This window comes from Rhinoderma darwinii, chromosome 8 (assembly GCF_050947455.1).
Source record: "Rhinoderma darwinii isolate aRhiDar2 chromosome 8, aRhiDar2.hap1, whole genome shotgun sequence".
Lineage (NCBI taxonomy): Eukaryota > Metazoa > Chordata > Amphibia > Anura > Rhinodermatidae > Rhinoderma > Rhinoderma darwinii.
Window position 1 is genome coordinate 80,755,111 of NC_134694.1, and position 22,947 is coordinate 80,778,057.

The 22,947-nt window shown below is 43.1% G+C and overlaps 1 protein-coding gene across 1 annotated transcript in view; it reads right to left on the bottom strand.

The window, feature by feature from the left end:
- The window catches only part of LOC142659550 (synaptotagmin-like protein 2), a 68,902-nt gene extending 52,304 nt beyond the window's left edge, over positions 1–16,598 (bottom strand). Inside the window, exon 1 of the mRNA XM_075835799.1 lies at positions 16,541–16,598. The gene's annotated coding sequence lies outside the window, so the exon portion shown is untranslated. The remainder of the gene's footprint in view (positions 1–16,540) is intronic.
- Between the last annotated feature and the right edge of the window lie 6,349 nt (positions 16,599–22,947).

Here is a 22,947-nt window from a genome sequence, read left to right on the forward strand (position 1 = left end):
TTCCCTCATTATCCTGTTCTGTTGACACAACAGAATAATGGAAAACCTAATGGAAAGGCCGTTGATCTATTCACAGAGCTAAATTCATGGTTTATAAATACTTCGAAACCCCCTACTACAGAGCAAACAGACTAATTATTCCTCTTTAAACAATTGTATTTCAATATAAAGATGTTTTCTGTACTTCTGATATAAATATATGTTTAAAATCTTAATCTCATTAATAACACAAAACTATTAAGGCCGGGTTGACATCTTCTTTCGTGTTTCCGCTGCTCTCCTCAGTCATAGCAGCAGAACAACAAAAATACTGGAAGCTGGGGATGCGTTGCCTGACTAAAACCATTGCACCCGACGCAACCCATTCTCTCGAATGGGTTCTGTCGTGTCTCTGACATGGTTGCCATCATTTTGCCGGCGATAATAGTGCAGCATGCGGTGCTATTTCGTCCGGCAAAAACAACATAATCTATGATAGAGGCCCCTAACGGAGCCTCCAATGCAGATGTGAACAGCCTCTAACTATAAACAACTGTAAACAATTTCCAGATGTAAAGGGCCTGCGAGCATTACATGACACACACACACTTCCTATGCATACTGAAACTTGTATTTTATTGGAATCAGGGTCACATCAAGGTCTGTCGGGGACCCTATCTAAACATTTTTGGTTAGAAAAAGGAGAGCAATGCTGCTACTGCTTATAGAAAGAAAGTGACATACAGTTTATCCAGTTCCGGGTGAGCTGCCGTTACTGGTGAAAAGTGGATAGGCTTTTTAAAGTGTAATCCTTTTCCAAGGCTGGATTCACGCACAGCGTTTTGCTGCGTTTTAGACAGCATTTTTGCAGCGTTTGTTGGTTGCGTTTTTTTTTTTAAATGCAGCCAGATGTTACAATAAAGTCTATAATAAACTATAGAATGCACCACATTCTGCGTTTTGGTTTGTGACATTTTTTGGGAGAATTTTGTGGTCAGTGGTGTTATTTTCTTTTAAATGCAGCATGCTCTACTTATGGTGTTTTTCCCATATGATTCTCTATAGGGCTTCAAAAAGGGTAAAAAAAAAAAGCATGTGTAAATGACACCAAATGAAAAACGCCACTAAAAATACCTTAAAGAAACACATGTTACATTTTAACATTGCTAGCGTTTTTGATGCACTTTAAATTGGCAGGAAAAAAAATGTGTGTGCGAAGAAGGCCTTACTTAAACCAGGATCAAACACACAATTTTGATGCAATTTTTGGTGCTGTTTTTTGAGCCAATCACAGAAGTGGACACAAAAGAAAGGAGATGCTTTAGTCTTTTCATTATAACTTTTCTTTCTTTTGAATCTACTTCTGGTTTTGGCTAAAAAAATGGAGCAAAAAAACTGCATCAAGACTACATGTGTGATGTTGGCCTAAAGCAGATTGCTCTCCCCTTCCGAAAACTAGAGAACCGCAAGGCAGTGACAAAATCTTCACACTGCAGTGTTAAAGGCCAAAGTAAATGAATCCACCTTTACCAAACTGCTGCTGTTTGACAGTCTTTTTCCCAACGTCTAATGCACGACCTAACCAAAGAAAACACAAAGTCAGTCATGCGCTCCGTCCTCTAAGCTTTTTCCATTTGCTGTGTGTGTAGACAGGATACACACACACCTTTCCTCAAGAAGTAGGGACCTAGTGCTAGATAAAAAATAAAAAAAAATAACCCTTCTGACCTAGCATTGAAAAAAGGAATCCTTTTAACGTGAACATACAGATTAACAGCATTCATAGTTTAGTTGTAGACATTTCATATGGATTTTTTTTATTGTGTGCAACTTTTCCCAACATGTGGGACAAGTTAAACCAGTCATTTTGCATCACATATTGGTTTGCAAAAGACCTCGATTTTGCGGCTAGAAGTCCCTTTTCATCCCAGTGGACCAGGGCCTGACAAGTAAAATCCTTGTACTTACCCACCTGCAAAAAAGGAAGTAACAGCAGAAAGGAAAGATCATTGTCTGATCGCTCCCCATTATATGCCATGAGCATCCTACATCATTGAACAGCTCAGTGCATTCTCGTAAATGTGTAGTGTAGGATACCAACCCCAAAACACAGCACAGGTTACGCAATTCAAATTGACTGACTGACTAACTAGTCCTTAAAGAAGCACTCCAGTGAATTATTCCCGCTTCCCCCAATTTAACATGTAGTGAAATGAAGTGTAATTTTGTGTATTGACTTACCGGATTTTCTATTTTAACAGTATTCGCTCCACCCCAGGCCGCCTGTGGGTTACGTGATCTTCATTCCACGATGTGAGTATCATAGACTTGAATTGAGACACTGACTTCCGATTTCTAGGATTCAGAAAGTCAAAATGTTTACCACGTGACCCCAGATGTGCCGGAATAGAGCGGCTACGATTTATTACACAAAATTTCTTCACATGATAAAATGGGGGGTCATCAAAAAAGAATTAACTGGAGTGCTTCTTTAAAATGGGTTGTCCGGTTTCAGAAAATTAATGTTTTTTGTTTTTTTTTATAATGAAAAGTTATGCAATTTTCTAATATACTTTCTGTATTAGACCGGATTAACACAAGCGTGTTCTGTCCGTGATATACGGTCCATATATCAGCCGCATTTTCCGGACCAAACACACTGCAGGGAGCCGGGCTCCTAGCATCATCGTTATCTATGACGATAGGTGTCACTGCCTCTCCGCGGAACTACTGTCCGGGACAGTTTTCCCGCAGCGAGGCAGTGACACCTAGCGTCATAGATAACTATGATGCTAGGAGCCCGGCTCCCTGCAGTGTGTTCGGTCCGGGAAATGCGGCCAATGTACGGACCGTATATCACGGACCAAACACGCTCATGTGAATCCGGCCCTAGGCTTCGTTCACATCTGCGTTGTGGCATCAGTTTTAGCGGATCCGTTGAAATAAAAAAACAAAAACGGACAGACTGATGGATGCCAGACTGAATGCAACGGAAGGTAAAATATGTTGTTTTTTTTTGACTGATGAGTTTGCGGATCCATCAAAAAAAACTGACTTTCCGTTTGTGTCAGATTGTCAACAGTTAGACTCCATTTTTAATGCATCCATTTTCTTTCTTTGCATCTTTGGGCCGGTTCACATCAGCATTGGCTTTCCGTTTCGGGGTTCCGTCGGAGGTTTCCCTCGTGGAACCCCGCAACAGAACGTCAGACGGAAACCACAGCTTCCATTTGCATCACCATTGATATCAATGGTGACGGAAACATTGCTAATGGTTTCCGTTTGTCACCGTTCCAGCAGGTCTCCGTTTTTTCGACGGAATCAATAGCGCAGTCGACTGATGTACAGGGATAGCTGGAGCAGGTCTGCACAGGGGCATATTGTCTCAATTATGTTATAATTATGTAACTAGATTAACTGCTTAAAGCAAAGGTACTTCAAACCTCATAAGCCTGAAGGAATTTGTGTCACTTAACCCTTTAGTAAACAAGACAGGATAAACGTATCTTTCAACACAATAGATGACAAAGGCTAACAATGTATAGCAAGTTTCTTGCATAACAGGTTATTGGTGATGGGGGTTATTTTGCCATTAGATATAGATACAAAACATAAACCAACTCTCTAGGATGATCTCTAATATTTTGATTCTCTCTGCTGTGGACACAGTAAGCTAATCTATATAGTCTTTTAAAGCAGATGGGTCAGATATTTATGCTGCCCTGTCCGTGGGCAGCATAAAGAAGTGACAGACATGCAGACATCAGTCTGCTGTCACTTATTGTTAATGTTAAGTAGTTATTAAGTATATAGAACCTATACTTGTGGAGCGTGGCCAGCGCCATAAGTATATTTCCAGTATATTCATACTATCCCCCCCCATCCTCTAGCTGTTTTTCTCCCTATGCACAGTAATAGTGAGAAAAGTGTCAATTAGCGGCTTGAGAGTGCGCACACATTAATATAATTGGACTTATACATACAGTTCTAAATACTCAACTACTTAAAGGGGTTTTCCCATAATCAATATTTATCACCTACCGACAGGATAGGTGATACATTTCTGATTGGTGGGGGTCCGACTGCTGGGACCCCACTGATCCCAAGCTTACCTAGCCATCCCTGTGTGCCCCATATGAATGGGGTGATATAAATATACCTCCCAACCATCCCGGATTTAGCAGGACAGTCCCGGATTTCGAGCGGTGTCCCGCTGTCAACCATATCTGCGTCCTCGGGACGCAGATACAGTTGAACCAAATGCTGAAGCAGGGAACCATCAGCTCCCTGCTTCAGAATTAGTTCAGAGCAGAGGAGCAGAGGGAGCTCAACCTCGCCGAGGACTCCCCGGGCACAGCGCTACTTTAAATTCTGTGCTCAGGGAAGCCTTTGATGTCACGATCCATATATGGCTACTGATTGAGCGGAATCCCCTTTGCCGATGATGTGGCCGGGTTTTCCGCTCCTAGAAGAAACCCCTGAGGACACTGTCCATATATATATATGGACATTGACGTCAGGGGCTCCTCCTGGAGCGGAATCCACGGCCAGAGTCAGCAACAGGGATTCCGCTCAAGGTGTAGGCATTGACCTCACTGTCCATATATGGACAGTGACATCAGGGCTTCCCTCTAGGAGCGGAATCCCCAGACTATGCTCTGGCTGTGGATTCCGCTTCTAGAGAGAGTCACGATGGCGCCATCTACAGGGTAGAGGGTAGCGCTATCTACAGGGGGTGGTGCTATCTTCAAGGGGGGTGTGGCACTATCTACATGGACACTGTGGCACTATCTACAAGAGCACTTGCACTAGGGACAGCTTTGGGGCATTATACTGTATATGGGCAGCTAGGGGGGCATTAAGGCATCGTTCAGATCTGCGTCAGAGCTCCGTTCATGGGTTCAGTCAGAGCTTTCCATCAGGGGAACCCTGACTGAAATAAACGGAAACCATAGGTTTTGTCACCGTTGTTTAAGGGTCCCGTAGTTTTGACGGAATCAATACCGTAGTCGACTGCGCTATTCATTTTGTCAAAACGACTGAACCCTTACACAACAGTGACAAACGGAAACCATTTGCACCGGATCTGTCACCATTAAAACCAATGGTGATGCAAACGGAAACCTATGGTTTACGTTTGTTTCAGTCAGGGTTCCGTTCATGGATTCCCCCCACGGAAAGCTCAGACGAAACCCATGGACGGAGCCCTGACGCAGATATTGACGGAGCCCTGATGCAGATATGAACGAAGCCCAAGCTGTATGGGGGCAGCTATGGGGGCATTATGTTGTAATGCCCTCACATCTCTAAATTGATGGAAAAATAAAAAAGTTATATGGCTCTCAAAACTTTTTTTTTTAGCAAGTAGTTTTTGTTTTTTTAAAAGTGGTAAAACATAAAACAAAAACATAAATTTGGTATCGCCTGTAGAATAAGGTGAATATGTCGTTTTTACCGCATGATGGACGCCGTAAAAACAAAACCAACCAAAATATGACATAATTGCTGTATGTTTTTGCCCATTTTAACCCACAAATTATTTTTTTCAGCTTCCCTGTACATTATGCGGTACAATAAATGGTGCCATGAAAAACGACAACAACTTGTCCTGTAAAAAACAAGCTCTCATATGGCTATGTCGCAAAGAAATAAAAAAGTTATGGCTTTTGGGAGGCAGGGATGAAAAAACGAAAATGAAAAACTCAAATTGCTGTGTCATTAAGTGGTTAAATCATACTAATTTCATTAATAGATAATGAGACTATATTTAAAGAAACAACCAAGAGACCTGTTTTTATTAAGCCTACTTCACCCTACGGCCGCTCCCTCTAGATAACCAAAATTCCTGGCTTTTGGGAAACAACCACACTCAAGTCATACATACTGGGATTAGTACATAACCAAGTTTATAACATATAAGACCCAGTTCACATAGAGTTTTTTGGCGCTGATTTTGACACGAAACCGCGTTGAAATCAGCGCCGTAAACAACCAAAACCGCCTCCCATTGATTTCAATGGGAGGAGGAGGGTTTTTATTTTCCCCGAGCGGCTTCAATGAAAGGCAGAAAAAGCATTTTGCGCTGCGTTTTTTTTTGTCCACGGTCCTCAATGGCCACAAAAACCATGGCAAAAAAAGTTCAGGCAAGTCAAAATAAAGTACCTGCAAAATACTATGTTCACACAGAGTTTTTTGCAGAACTTTTGCCTCAAAATTCCGTTTGGAAGTTTGAGGCAGATTTTCCTCTCCCTGCCCGCCGATTTTCGCTGCATTTTTCGCTGCGTTTTTCGCCCGCGGCATAAAATTCCGCAAAATACGCTTTCTCTGTCTCCCATTGAAGTCAATGGGAGGTCAGAGGCGTAAACGCCCGAAGATAGGGCATGTCGCTTCTTTCTCCCGCGAGGCAGTTTTACCGCTCGCGGGAGAAAACCGCCCCCGCCTCCCATTGAAATCAATGGGAGGCATTTTAGGGCCGTTTTTGACGAGTTTTGCGGCGCGGTTTCCACGTCAAAAAACTCGTCAAAAAACTGAACATAAGTCTCCTACTATTTACAAAGTAAAGAAATGGCAATTATTTACAGCAGCAATTTCAATACTTGAGTCTACAAGTACAAATGTTGATAAATTCTATTTACAGCGATCAATAAATTCCTTAACACGGAGAATGTTTAATCATTATCTTGGGTGTTTTACGCTGCACTCCTCCGTCCCGAGCACATACAAACATACATATATTTTTTCCTGATATTCCAGTATGGGAAGCATTACACCGGTTATGCTCGGTAAACATGGTGTCACCTTCACCGTCATAATAGACCAAAACAAGTTCTCCACAGGATATCACTCTGGGCTATGCAATGTAACCACTGCTTTCTTATGACTAATGACTTGCATGACTCAGGAGATCAGTACCGTGGCTATTTATTAGCACTGAAAATTAGTTTGTTTTTATATTTTGTAGTCAATATACACAGAGAATGCAACCCTTCGCCAATCATCGGTGGTCCAACTACGATACTGCCATGCAAATTGAAACTTTTTTTTTCCTGATGCACATTTGTTAGCATAGGAACAGTAGTGACCATCCATCTGCTTCAGGGCCCCATACGCAGTAGGGTTAACTGAACTATTGTTTTAGGCATTATAATGTAGAATACCTCCGTGTGGCGGCCTTTAACACAACTGCTGTCACACGGACTCATGTATTTCAATGGGGCCGTCCACACGGCCGTTGTTTCAATGGACCGTGTGAAGGGTCCATTGAAGAATAGAATATGTCCTATTTTCTTACGTTTTCACAGAACCGTCCACAGATTCAAGTCTATGGAGATCCGTGAAAATGGTACCCACATGGGGGCAACTCGTACGTGAAAAACGGCTGTTTTTCACGTGCAAGTTTCGCCTCGTTTGTCTTAGGCACACGTCTGGTAGCCCCCTGGTTGATTTCCACGGCGAGCTGCTCCACTGTAACGTGTTGTTCGGCCCTCATACACCTTCGTAGCCAACGTTCACGTCTCACATCAATGGCACGTGGTGCTCCGCAGTTGCCACGTTGGTTATTCCCAATGTTGCCATTTGTCCACTCACGATACACTTTCACCACAGCAGCACACGAACAGTTCACAAACTGCGCTGTATGAGAAATACTGCCACCCTTGGCCCGAAAGTCAATAATCATCCCTTTTTGCAACTCTAATAAATCGCCCCTTTTACCCATGGCAACAATGAGTAACATGTATTCAGACAGCCTATCGCACACCTTATATACCCACCAAGCCAGCCCACGACGCATCACTTCCTTCATGGGCTACGCGCTGCTGACGTCTAAAGTAGGAGGTGGTCATAATAATGTGACTCGACTGTGTATATCTACAATAAAACTTCTCCAAAGACCCCCTCTTTCAGAGGACAACTTCTTTTCCTTGACAGATTTTCAATTACCATATATTCTATGTATAATGACTTTTGTTGAGAAAACCACCTCTTTGTAAGACCATTTTTAACTTAGATTTTGGATGGATTTCTCTATATATTTATACATGATACAGATGTCATATTTTTCAGGGGGAAAGGAGGAGAAGGAGACCACTAAGAAGTTGAAGTGGCCATGTACGTTACTACAGGCCATTTCTAAGGACAACCTAACAAATATTGTGGGCATCACAGACACTTGAGTCTAAAAAGTGCCGAAAAACAGTTAATATGTCCAATTTGCTACGAATTGAGTTTTATTTATAAATGTGACTTCACTATATTTGTGCCTCACCATTTTGTACTAAACTCATTTTAGTCTTATATGTTTGCATAGGTATTATCTATGTTAATAACAGCATAAGGAACGTTAAAGGGGTTTTCCCATCATAGATATGTATGGCATTTTCCACAGGATGAGCCATAAATGTCAGATAGGTGTGGGTCCTACCTCTGGGACCCGCACCTATCTTCAGAACACTAGTCCTTTGACATGATGGGGTCAACCGCCGCAACCAGACAGAGAATGAATGAAGAGATGGCCACAAATGTGCACATTTCTCTTACTTCTGTTGTATAGAAACAGTCGCGCGCACTTGCCGAACTGGCAGTCCCCACCCCCTTCTGCTAAACCCTACCCATTCTTAAAAGAAAAGTAGTGTGAACTATGGAAACTGCACAAAGTCACAATTATTACTGCAAATTGTGACTTTTGTGCAGTTTGCAACTGTTCTATGCTACAAAACTGGCATATAAAAGATAATATATTTCCTCCATAGGCTTTATTCACATGGGCATATTAAGGGTCCATGTTTTAATAATTTATTTAGCCCAAAACAATGAGATTTGATCTTTTCAGGAGAATGCAAAAAGGCTGGGGTAACAGAAGTTAAAAAAAACTTTTTTTTCTTTTTAGAGTAACATGAAGACAACTTTGAAATATTATGATTACTCCATAGTAAAAAAAAAGTCTCTAGCCCTAGCCCCCTCGCGGGTACAAGCGTGTACATTTATGGGAGAATTGTGTAGGGAGGGGGACGACGACATAGCTGCCCGAGAAACGAGCATTTAGTTAGGCTGGCAATACATCTTAAGCCTAACAGCCAAGGACTTAAGGGGGACCTATCACCTCTCCTGACACGTCTATTTTAGTAAATACCAGTATTCCACATGAAAACTCAATTCCCCAATTCTGAAGAATCTTTTCTTCGAACACCTCTGTTATTCCTCCTAGAAATGCTTTAATAAATTGACAACTATCAAAGGGGTGTGTCCCTACAGTCTCATTCTGCCAGCACTGATTGGTAAGTGTCACTGTGTAGGAACACACCCCCAACTGGTAAAACCAGTTGTCAATATCTTCATGCATTTCTAGAAGGAATAACAGAGGAATTGGGTATTAAATTACTTACAATACAGACATGTCAGGAGAACAGACAGGTCATTTTTAAGTGGCCATACAATTTTGATAGCTTTTCCTAACGAACTCCCAATACACGTTCGGCCAAACGTGAATGTCTGTAACGGGGAGAGGGAAGAAACACTTCTGGTGGTGGAGAAAAAATGGATCAGGCATTGAATTCAACATACCCAATCCTTCTTTCCTGCAACATCATCTGTCGGGGGAGAGTTGAGAGGCCCTCATACACATGGTCAGCGGCCGAAATTAATCTAATGTGTATGCGGCATAAAGAATCTATATAATAAAACTTTTCTAGCAGTGAATTTTGCAACCAATAATTTTTCTGGAGAATCTGGTTGTGTAGGAGCTCGAATCAATGCAGTTCCAGAACTCAAACATTAGAGGGTGAGAGCACAATCTACATATGAGCACACATACTAGTCCTTCTCAATGAATTAGAATATCATCAAATAGTTAATTTATTTCAGTAATTCAATTCAAAAAGTGAAACTCATATTATATAGATTCATTACACACAGAGTGAAAAATCAGAAAATTAGAATATTATATAAGCCAGACCCAACAATGCAGACGAGCTGAAGGCCGCTATCAAAGCAACCTGGGCTTCCATAACACCTCAGCAGTGCCACAGGCTGATCGCCTCCATGCCAAGCCGCATTGATAACACCTCAGCAGTGCCACAGGCTGATCGCCTCCATGCCAAGCCGCATTGATAACACCTCAGCAGTGCCACAGGCTGATCGCCTCCATGCCACGCTGCATTAATGCAGTAATTCATGCAAAAGGAGCCCCGACCAAGTATTGAGGGCATATACGGGACATACTTTTCAGTAGGCCAACATTTCGGTATTAAAAATCATTTTTGAAATTGGGTTTATAAAATATTCTAATTTTCTGAGACACTAAATTTGGGGGCTTCATTAACGGTTAGCCAAAATCATCAAGATTAACTGGTTCCCGACCGCTGGCTGTATTTTTACGGCCAGCGGTCAGGGTCCTTAAAACCCGAGCCATAGACTTTTTACGGCTCGGGTTTTAACTTGCTGCCTGCGCGATCGGGCAGCTGAATGTCGGGTCTCCGGCTGTCAGTGACTGCCGGGGACCCTGAGGAGAAGATAGAAGCAGATTTTGTTGCTTCTGTCTTCTCTGATGTCTTTTACACAGTGCTCAATGAACGCTGTGTATATGAATAGAGACAGCAGCAGCGGCGCTGTCTCTATTCCTCCCGGTGATCATGTGACTGGTCACATGATCACCGGGTGCCGTTACTGACAGACTGCTGCTGGGTCTTACTAGACCCAGCACAGCCCTATTAGTGACAATCGTCACTATGAGAGGGCTGATTTCCCCTGTAACTGGGGCTGCTGTGCAGCCCCAGTTACAGTGGAAAAACATGGTGTAAAAGAAAGAAAAAAAATATATAAAGTTCCCCAAAGGTCTTTTAACAATAAAATAGTAAAGTAAAGTGCAAAAAAAAATGAAATAATAAATACACATAAAATACCCACCCCCAAAAAAAACGTTCCCCCTGCCAATCATTGTTGTAACGCTAGCGCTGACCCAATTACCATAATATAGACATGTAATATATTAAAATTTACGGTAGACAATGACGATTACAAATAAAAGGTCTATTTTAGGGTAAAACTTTGTTATTACCAAAAAAAAATAGCTGAAACGTAAAAAAGCTTATTTTTTTACTATTATTTTCAAACTTTATGAATAAAAATTTTAAAATAGCAAAAAAGGTGTGTATAAAAATGATAAAAAAAGAAACCTGCAGTGTATACGGAAAAACGTCGCAAAAATCACATCGTTAGCCCAACAAATAAAAAAGTTATAGCCATTTAACTAACACGTGCTAAAAATGGCTAAACGGTGCCTGGTCCTGAAGGCTCAAAATAGCCCGGTCCTGAACTGGTTAAAAGAAAAAAAAAAATGATAGAAATAGATCTCTCTGTGTGTAATGAATCTATATGATACATGAGTTTCACTTTTTGAATTGAATTACAGAAATAAATTAACTATTTGATGATATTCTAATTCATTGAGAAGGACTGGTATGTGTGCCCATATGTAGATTGTGCTCTCGCCCTCTAATGTTTGAGAAGGACTAGCATATGAGTATAGCGCACGATCACTGATGTTAATAAGCACATCCTGCATAGGTGGAACTTTTATTTACCTTTAGATCTACATTTCCTATGAGAATTAAAGGTCATTATTTGAATGGATAACAATATGTTAATGTGATCACACATATCCCCAGAAATAAAAGCTTTTATACAGTGTGGACATTCTATTCCGCATCACTGACACATCAGCTTTTGAATCACAAATCAGCAGTAAAAGCTTTGGGTGAGGCTAAATCTTTATGGTATGAAAGATAAAGGCATTAAAGGAAAACCTCCTTAAAGTAAAAGTGTTTCTATATGCCAAACTTTTCATATATAGTATAACAATACACAAAATAAAAATTTCATTAAGATTCTATAAACTAAAAAGTACGGATCAATCTCCTTTTATATATGCAAATCTACATGAGAACAAATACAAAAACAGTACATATGTACATCAAATCCACACATTCCCCCCGAATTTATAGCACTGTACAGGGGGGCTCATCCGTCCCAGTATAGTGTTACAAGACTGGAGGAAATTCACCATATCTGTGGAGAAGAATAAAGAACAGGGCTAGGCTAGGGCATTCTGACCTGTCACATGTAAGATTTATAGAGGGGTAGCAAGAGAGACAATGTGGTGTCCGGAACCTGCAGCTCTTTGTCCTGACCTAATTCAGTCTCAACAAGGTGAATCAGTGTTTACATCAGGCAGTGGCCAGCATTGTCTAAAGTAATACAAAATCCCATACCATCCTAATGCTGATCACTCAGTTAAAGGGGTACTCTGAGACACTATAATTAAAGTGAACTGAACAGTGCACTGGGTATGATATATGTTCTGCAACAATTTGGTCCCCAATCTCAGGCATTATTTATAGGGACTGCTCTGTTTTTTTTAGGACTTATGCACAAATTACGGTCCGCAAATTACGGACCCATTCACTTCAATTGACCACGGACACCTTCCTGTTTATTTGCGGGAAGGTGTCCGAGCCGTAGAAGTGTACTGCAAATTATGAAATACGTCCGTTGTTTTGCTTTTTACAGGCAGTGTTCCAGTATTCCCATACCTTGTATGGGAGCACGGGCCGAAAATGCGAGTGGCTGTCCGTGGCCGCCAGCCGTGCCCGTAATCGTGGGCCGTGATTACGGGCACGGCTGTGTTAATGGGGCCTTACACTTGGTGCATCTATGGCCAAACAGAACACAAAGGCTATGTTCACACATGGCAATTTGTGGCAGATTTTGATGCAAATTTTTGAGCCAAAGCCAGAAGTGGATCCAGGAGAAAGGAGAAGTATAAGCTCTGCCTTATATTTCCCATTCATTTTGAAACCACTTTGGCTAAAAAATCTGCATCGAAATCTGCAATAAATCACTTTGTGTGAGTTTAGCCATAGAGAGATGTAGGCTGGGCCTAGACCTAGACTTTTTTTTTGTCGTGAGCGATTCAGTCTCTGTCCATAGGATTGCATTAGAATAGGGTTATTTATTTCACTACAACAAATCACTGTGATATCGCTGTGACAAATCAATGTCCATAAGAATGCGTGGAGTAGCCCTGAAATCTCTTCAAAATCGCTCCAGTCAAGCGATTTGCTAGCGATTTATTTTTAATCGCTCCATGCTGGGATTTCAGAGCTACACACTTGTCAGGAGCGATTTTGAAGAGATTTTCAAGCTACTCAATGCATTCTTATGGACATCGATTTATCATAGCGATATCACAGCAATTTTTTGGTAGTGAGATAAATAGCTGTAGTCTAAAGCATTCCTATGGACAGCGATTAAATTGCTCACTACAAAACAAAAGTCTATGTCTAGTCCCAGCCTTGCCAAAACAGGTGCAAAATAAAAGGGGAGAAGTTGCCCATGGCAACCAGATAGCTTCTTTCATTTTCAAAAGAACCGCAGAAAAAGGAAAGCTTGAACCTGATTGATTGCGATCGGCAACTACTCCACTTTTCCTTTGCACCAGTTTTGATAATTCTCCTCCTATGTGCTCTGTTTGGCCATGGATGCACCAAGTGTAAACCAATCAAACCGGTTCAAGCTTTCATTTTTCATAGGCCATTTTTAAAATGAAAGACGCTTTCTGATTAGTTGCTACGAGCAATCACTCCACTTTTCCTTTGCACCAGTTTTTATAACTCTCCCCCATTGAACCTAAAAGTACATGCGTCGTCCGTGGATACTCTGTAAATGAACACGTGTCAGATTTTCAAGTGAAGAATGTGAGATCCCCTAACATGTTGTATACCCGACACGGTATACAGTATACAAAACAGAAAAGTGGAGGAAAACTTTGACAAATCTATTGCACAAATAGAACATCTCTCTCTTTACTGATATAAACAATACTGTTTGTGTCTGCATGCTTTGCTACATATAGGTCTTCAGAAATAAATCTTTCTAATGCATTGTGATGTAATATTTGCATTAACCCCTTAATGACCTGGTCTGAAAAGGCCTTAAAAGGCTATGTACGCTTTTAAATGTTTTTATTATTTTTTTAATATAAAAAATGGTCAGTATATGATTAGTGGGGGGGGGGGGGTGACACCCGGAGGTACCGGAAGCAGAAGGTACAAGTGAATAGGAGCAGAGCTGCAGTAACCCAGCACAGCCGCTATACAGTGCTCAGAGCCTTCTGCTTCCAGCACCGACCCCTGCATAGCGTCCGACATCCGGAGGCAGCTGGCACAGATAATTGGTGTCGGACCCCACTGATCACCTATCTGGTGGATTGGTCATCAGTATAAGGCTGGATTCACACGAGCACATTACGTCCGCAAGTCCCGGACCGAACACAGTGCAGGGAGCCGGGTTCCTAGCATCATAGTTATGTACGATGCTAGGAGTCCCTGCCTCTCTGCAGGACAACTGTCCCGTACTGTAATCATGTTTTCAGTACGGGACAGTAGTTCCACGGAGAGGCAGGGACTCCTAGCGTCGTACATCACTATGATGCTAGGAGCCCGGCTCCCTGCAGTGTGTTCGGTCCGGGTCTTCCGGCCGAAATACGTTCCGTACATTACGGACGTAATGTGCTCGTGTGAATCCAGCCTAACAAACAGCCTCCAACCTGGAAAACCCCTTTAATAGCTACATATTTTTGTTTTTGTCTTTCCGCGTTTTAGTAGCAACAATTTTTTTTATTTTTCATTGATGTGACTATATGAGGCCTTGTATTTATGCGGGGAGAAATTGCATTTTTTTTCGGCATAGTTTGGGGGTACAAATAAATTACTGTGTAATTTATGCAATTTATTTTTGCGCTGTGAATTTAGAAAAAAGTGATTAACAGGTTTGTCTTTTATACCGTTCACATTTTAACCTAAATAACCCGTTAAACTAATTCTTCAGGTTATTACGGTCATGTAGATACCTAAGGCTATGTTCACACGCTTAACAAAAAACGGCTGGAAAATATGGAGCTGTTTTCAAGGGAAAACAGCCTCTGATTTTCAGCCATTTTTTAAGCATCAAGCGTTTTTTGATGCTTTCTTTACGGCCGTTTTTGGAGCTGTTTTTCTATTGACCCAATGAAAAACGGCTCAAGAAGTGACATGCACTTCTTTTTTACGGGGCGTTTTTTACGTGCCGTTTTTAAAAACGGCCGTGTAAAAAATACGCCCCTTGGGAAAGGAACGCTATTTTTCCCATTGAATTCAATGGGCAGATGTTTGGAGGCGTTCATCCCCCGTATTTTCTGCCGTTTTCCGGGGCGTTTACAGACAGAAAAACAACTGAAAATAGGCTGTGTGAACATACCCTTATAGAACAGTCTGCCTTTTCCGGTGACGCAATTGAAGAGGGAAGTCCCCTTTAAACATGCTGCAGTCACTGACCACGGCGATCAAAGGGCTAAACTGCTGGGGTCGTAGTTTCCTCCGATCCCAGCTGTATTCAGAAGGCTGCGCTAAATTCAGGAGCGGTTAGTAACAGCTCCAGCTTAGAGAATGAGCGTTAACTGGAGCCCTCAGAAGCCTTTTCTACAGCGACGCCATAAGACGTCGCTGTAGACTCTCGACCTGCACTGCCTGCCGTCAAAAGACAGTGGCGATTGGGATGGGGTTAATAAATCTGCCCCAGAGCGAGGCACTAGGCAGGACACATAACATATGTGACAGGTGCACACTACGGGACAATGTGACTGTTCACTTCCTGATTCTATAGAGTAATCTCTTATAGTAGAGACACCTCGCCCTCAAGCCATTCCAAAGTAACTGCAGTTTACATGTCACTCGCCTTCTCCCTGGTGATGTGACACAAGATGGTAACACTGTGGTGTTTGCGAAAAAAAAAAAGTGGTGGGAAATGTCACAATTCAGTCCTATAATATGGCGCATATACTTGTACCATAAAAGCCGGTATAAAAGCTCCTACAAAGGAAAACCGGAGCAGTTGTTCATAGCAAACAATCAGATCGCGAATCTAAACTGGAAATATTGAGAGCTGGGATGTCAATGGTCGCTACGGGTGACTGCTCCTCTTTTGCTTTGCAGTGGTTGTTACGCACGCCTCAAAGTTTTTTAAAGACGTGTCATTTTACAACAAATGCATAAAACGTGTGGTTACAATTTCGATTACACCCAAATGGTGAAAATATAATAAAACAAATACCTGGTTACATATGCCACATCCCTATATATTATCAGAACATTTTGTGCATAAATCCCATTAATAGGCAAAAATGTATGTGATTTTCATACAGGACTTCCCCATTCTAGCCCTCTTTGAAGAACTCTTTATAGGAATACATTATACCCGACTCTTTATAGAATACATTATACCTGACTCTTTATAGGAATACATTATACCGGACTCTTTATAAGAATACATTATACCGGACTCTTTATAGGAATACATTATACCTGACACGCAAGGAAGGTATGGTCATATGTGCACCTATGTATATAAGTAGTACAGTCCCATAAAAGTGCATCTTAGGTACAGCAGAGCACAAACCATTCACAATTCAGGGGTGTTACAGCAGAAGCTCAACATTATTTCACTGTCGTACAGTATGTGTACGTCTTACCTGTGTCCTCGGCAGCAGGTGCGGGACTAGTGAGGGAGCAGCACACACTCAGCACTCACTGTGACTGCGCTCACTCCCGCCCTGGATTACACGGACCTGGGGCCTCGGCTGAGGAAGACCCGGAGACCGGATCACTGAACATGCAGCAGAGCCGGACTGACAGGTTACCTCAGAGCAGGTCTGAACGGCAGCTGCTGCGAAAGACGTTATATTGTGATAGTGTGTGTGTGTGTGTGTGTGTGTGTGTGTGTGTGTGTCACTATAATTAATGGCACAAAAAAAAAAAACTTTTTTCCCTTGCACTGCACCAGCAGCAGAATGAACCCCGTTTGACCAGTGTTTTAAATACATTTAAACACATTTCCTCCAAGTATTAAAAACAAAACAAAACAAAACATAAAAGCCAAATCTGTCATTAAAAAAAATAGTAAAATCACTTGGATAGCCCAACCAATACTCAGATAACAGACAAAAATCCTACCCCAAGAAATATCACATTGCGTTTCAGCCCTTCGTTTAGCGAGTACGTCGGAAACACTCCTGACTCACGCGCTAAACGTGCCCATAAGGCTTTATTAGCTCGACAGACGTCAAAAGAGTGCCCTTTTTTTTGAGTATGGGGCTGTGTTTGGAGGGAATTGTACCGTTAGTTTAACCCCTTCCTGCCCCAGCCATTTTTCGGATTTTCAGTATAGTTTTTTCTTCCCCACCTTCCATAACTTTTATATTTTTCCGTCGATATAGCCGTATGAGGGCTTCTTTTTTGTGGGACGAGTTGTAGATTTTCACGACACCAGTGGGAAACTGTGAACAATTTCTTTGTGGGGGGAAATGGGAATTCCTCAATTTTTTGGGGTTTCGTTTTTACGCGTTCACCATGCTGTAAAAACGACATGTTAACTTTAGTTTGCAGGTCAATACGATTACAGCGATACGAAATTTATAGTTTTTTTATGTTTTGCTACTTTTACAAGGAGAAAACTGATTGTTAAAAATAAAATTTGTGCTTTTTCGCCACATTCTGAGAGCCATAACTTTTTTTCTGTAGATTGAGCGGTATGAGGCCTTTTTTGCGGGGCGAGTAGTCGTTTCTATTGGCACAAAAACTCCTCAACATTGAAATTGCAACACCAAGAAGGAAAAGTTTTGGAATTGTGGAAATCACAGGATCGATAGACATGTTAATGATATGCAAATGATAAAAAATTGGAAACTAGATATTCCAAACAACATGATTTATTCAGTATCGAGTATGAGTGCCACGCGCATAAATACACGCACTTACACGCCTTGGCATGCCATCAATGATGTTATTAATGGTTGTCTGAGAAATGTTTTGCCACGTTGAATGCACTTGGGCCCACAAATCAACAAGATTGGCTGCTTGCAGCTCTCTTTGCAATTGCCGACCAATGACATCCCAGATGTGCTCGATTGGAGACAAGTCTGAAGACACTGCAGGCCATGGTAGCACATTTAGGCCACGAAGGCTGTTCACATTAGCGTGAGCAACATGTGGCCTGACGTTGTCCTGTTGAAAAATGGCTTCTGGGACACTTTGGAGAAATGGCCGTACCACTGGCTACACGACCAAATCAATGTAACACCGAGCTCTAAGTGTACCTGAAATGAAAATTAGAGGGGTCTGGCTACCGTACAATATGACACTACACACCATTATTCTGGGAGTAGGACCGGTGTGACGTTCCCTCGTGAAGGCGTAGCGTTGAGAAACATGGTGTCCAGACCAATCTCTGCCTGTCATTGAATCCGAGACAAAAGCGAGACCACGCTGAAGAGGATAGACCTCCATTCCAGACTCCTTTGCTGTCTTGCTGAGCACCATGATAGCCTTTACGAGCGGTGGCGTGTGGTCAATGAAACACCTGTAGCTGGACATAGCCCAACGCCTTCTGATGGTTTGTGCCGACACTAGTTCCCGTTCTGGGCTTGGTATGTGATGTCCAATTTCACTTGTAGTACAGAATGGATCACTACGTGCCATTCTTCCAATCAGACGATCCGTCCATTCAGAGGTTCGCCTCCGAGCACCTCTTTCTGTCAAACCCGTTCGTTGTTGTTTTCCAAACCTCCGGGACACGCAACGTTGAACAGTGCTGACATCTCGCCCTAGGTGCAGAGCGATCTACCGAAGTGATAAACCAGGGTCTCTCAGTTCATGGATTCTGTCCCTCTCAGTTTGCGACAAGTAGCGATAACTGGCACGTCGACGAACAGAAGGCATCGCACAATCATCCCACACCACTTGATGCGATTTTTGAGGTTTCATATGGCTAAAAAAACTTTGCTTTCAATCTGGCTTTTATGCCCTTTCCACATGCCACAAATTGGAGATACGTACTTGAAAATTTGATCATTTTCAGATCTTAGTGACACCTGCTACTTCCTCGATTTGCATAACCTTATAGCTTGCCCTTCTTGGTGTTACAATTTTAATGTTGAGGAATGTATTCTATGGTACATGAGACTTTTTGATCACTTTTTATTCAATTTTTTTGTGGGAGATGAAGTGACCAAAACAGTGATTCTGACGTTCTATTTTTTTTACAGCGTTCACCGAGTGGGTTAAACAATGTTATATTGTAATAGTTCGGACTATTACAGACGCGGTGATACCAGTTATGTTATTTAAATTTTTTTTACATTGTGCTTGGAGGTAAATGGGAAAAGGTTTTTTTTTTACTTTTAATATTTTTTTATATATATAAAAAAAAACGTTATTTACGATAACTTTATTTAACTTTTTTACTAGTCCCCTCATGGATCGTTTTCATGATATATTTCAATACTAATGTATTGCTGTATAGCGTTATACCGACAGTCTCCTATGAAGCTCTGCTGGAAACAGAGCTTCATAGAAGTACAAAGATGGCAGACCTGGGGTACTTCATCAGGCCCCAAGGCTGCCATGCCAACCATTGGCACCCCACGATCGCATCGTGAGGGGGCGATGCAACATTACAGGTGGCTTCCCCCTGTTTCTAACCACTTAGATGCTGTGATCGCTTTTGACTGCGGCATCTAAGGGGTTAAATTAACAGGATCCTGCTCATTACAATGAAGTGTCCGCTGTTACACACAACCGACACGTTCGTTCTATGGGGCGGGCTCGGCCCGTGAGCCCGCTCCATACTTCCCCACCTGACCTACGCCCTATATATACAGCAGATGTGGGGAAGGGGTTAGGTCTATTTAATCTATTAGGTCAATAATTCTTTACATGGGTCAGAGCTCTATTTTTCTGATACAGAGCTACAGATTCCCTGCTTCCTTCCTCACAGTCAAAGAGTTCAGTGGCCCTCAACTTGTTGCTCTCTGACAGTTGCGCAACTATATCTCCCAGCCGGAGGCTGTCAGAGCATGCTGGGAGTTGTAGTTTTACAAGAGCTTGGGTATGTTTAAACGGGGCGGGATTACGTTTCATCTCATGTGACCGCTGCATGCTGTGATTGGCCGCAGTGGTCACATGAGATCAGCGCCGGCGTCAGCACCTGGCGAACCTGGGCAAATGTCGGGGCTCACTACCCTTTGGCGGACCCACTCGGCCGGCGGGTGCTGACGCTGCATGGGTCCTCCAGGAGTGGAATCCCCGGCCAGAGTGTTGCCGACGGGATTCTGCTACTGGAGGGAGCGATCCTTCGCTATGGCAGAACAGTGAGTCAGCTCCCTACTCTGCCATTTACTCGGCTACAGACTCCCAGGCAGAGTGCAAGAAGTGGCTCTGCTCCAGGTCTCAGCCTCTGCGAAAGCCCCTGACCACTGTCCATATATGGACAGTGATGTCAGGACCTTCCCCAGAGTTCTGGAGCAGAGCCTATACTAGTGCTCTGCTCTGGGATTCCGGCTCTGGGGTTTTCCCATATATGGGCAGTGATGTCTGGAGCAGAGCTGGAGTCCCAGGCGGAGCGCTAATAGCCCAGGACTTTGACTCTGGGGTTGCCCCCGACATCACTGTCCATATATGGACAGTAACGTCAGGGGCTCCTCCTGAAGCGGAATCCCTAGGCAAAGAGTCGGCAATGTTCTGGTTGGGGATTCCACTCCTAGAGGGAGCCCCAAAGGCGCTACCTACAGGGAGAGGGGCTGTGTGGCACTACCAGGTAGGTGGGCTGTGTGGCACTACAAGAGAGGTGGGCTGTGTGACACTACCAGGGAGGGTGGCTGTGCGGCACTACCAGGGAGGGTGGCTGTGTCGCAATACTTGGGAGGGGGGCTGAGTGGCACTACCAGGGAGGAGCGTTGTGTGGCACTACTTTGGAGGGGGGCAGTGTGGTACTACCTGGGAGTGGGGCTGTGTAGCACTACCAGGGAGGAAGGCTGTGTGGCACTACTTTGGAGGGGGGCTGTGTGGCACTATCTGGGAGGGGGCTGTGTGGCACTACCAGGGAGGGGGACTGTGTGGCACTACCTGGGAGGAGGGGCTGTGTGGCACTCCCTGTGAGGGGGCTGTGTGGCCCTACCTGGGAAGGAGGCTGTGTGACACTATCTACAGTGGGCACTAAACAGTGTCTAACTTCTATATGGGGGCACAAAGTGACGTTTTCTGCCGATTTACTGGCGCCGTAATTTCCCTGTAAAGGGGCCCACTAAGTCTGTGTCACCCAAGGGCCCACATAAACCTGGAGCCGGCCCTGCATAGGGGGCCAGCGTGGATGAAGAAGCATAGAATTCTGGGTAAGTATAAGACTTATTTCTTTTTGTCTGAGTTACAATATTTGCGGCAGAATCGCAGCTTTTCCGCCGCAAAAATTGCAACATCTGGTATTTGTTGTGTGTTTTATCTCCCCATTGAATTCAGTGGGGAAAACCCACAACAAAAAAGCAGATTAAAAGATCAAACCGCAGGTCAATTTCTGAGCGGCTTTTCCGTTCATCCTTTACGCAGCTTGTTGATTCGATTTGTTCAAATCTCATCCAGTTTGCTGCTACTGTATTATGCTGCGGATTTTCCGCAATTAAATCCGTTGTGGAAAATCTGCAGCCTTTACGCTATGTGTGAACTTACCCCTAGAGAGCCACGGTATTGAGCTCACTGAGTAACATGATAAACTTCTGTTTGCTGGCAGCGACCACTAGGGGCTTACTGCTTAGGGAAGTGCTATATACAGCTCCCTTTGAACTCTGTATTCAATGCATATACAGTGACCTCCCTCTAGTGGTAGCTGAAATAATTTTTTCGTTTAAAAGGGTCCGAAAGTTTATGAAATGAATCTAGCTGCAGAAAATGTTTCAAAATAAAACAACAAAAAATACCATGTTAAATCCCCCGCCGCTCCGCTGGTATCAAATTACAGAGAATGGGATATATAATTACTTTTAAAAAATCACAGAAAAAAGGCCATACCTAGGCCACAGGCACACGACCAGAGTTTTCATCCGTAATTATGGATCTGTAATTACGACTTAAATTGCAGACTCATTCATTTCTATAGGCCACGGACACCTTTCTGTATATATTTAAAGTATGTGTGTCTGGGCCGTAGAAATGATCTGCAAACTATAGAACATGTCCTATTCTTGTCCGCAATTGCGGCACGGACTCCCCATAGAAGTCTATCGGCACGTGTAAAATTGCTGATGACTACAGATGTGCTATGCAACGCCGGGGGATCAGTAGCGTAGCTAGCGGGGGGGGGGCAGGTCTACTGAGATGGTGGGGCCCGCCGCAACCACTACCGCCCCCGCCACACAGGGTTGCACCGTCCATGAGGCGAGATGAGCTTCTCGCCTCAGGCGACCCCCTGCCACTCCCTCCTGAAGTAATTGTACCTGCGTCTATAGAACGCATATACAATTACATGCATGAGGGCTGAATGGCCGGGCATTCAGTGCCTTACAATGATGCTGATTGGCAGAGCAGAATGACTTGCCCCGCCAATTAGCGCCTTTCAACGACTCTAGCGCTTGCATCGTTCAGCCCCAGCAGACCTGCTCAGAAGAGAGCAGGCCTGCATTAACACAGGACGGCGCGGGGACAGAATCAAGGTATGTAAAGTTTGTTTTTTTTCACTTAAAAGTATGAGTGGCATTATCTACAGGGGGAGCTATATGTGGGGCACAATCTACTTGGGAGGCTATATGTGGGACACTATCTACAGGCGGGCTATATGTAGAGTGATATCTATAGGGGGCTATATGTGGGGCACTATCTACAGGGTGGCTCTGGTGGGGGCAATATCTACAGGGGGCACTATCTACAGGGAGCACTGTGTGTGTGGGACACAGTGTATGGTGCTATTATGATCAGGGACACAGTGTATGGTGCTATTATAAACAGGGACACAGTGTATGGGGCTATTAAAATCAGGGACACATTGTATTATGCTATTATAATTAGAGGTGCAGTGTATGGCGCTTTTATATTTAGGGGTGTAGTGTGTGGCACC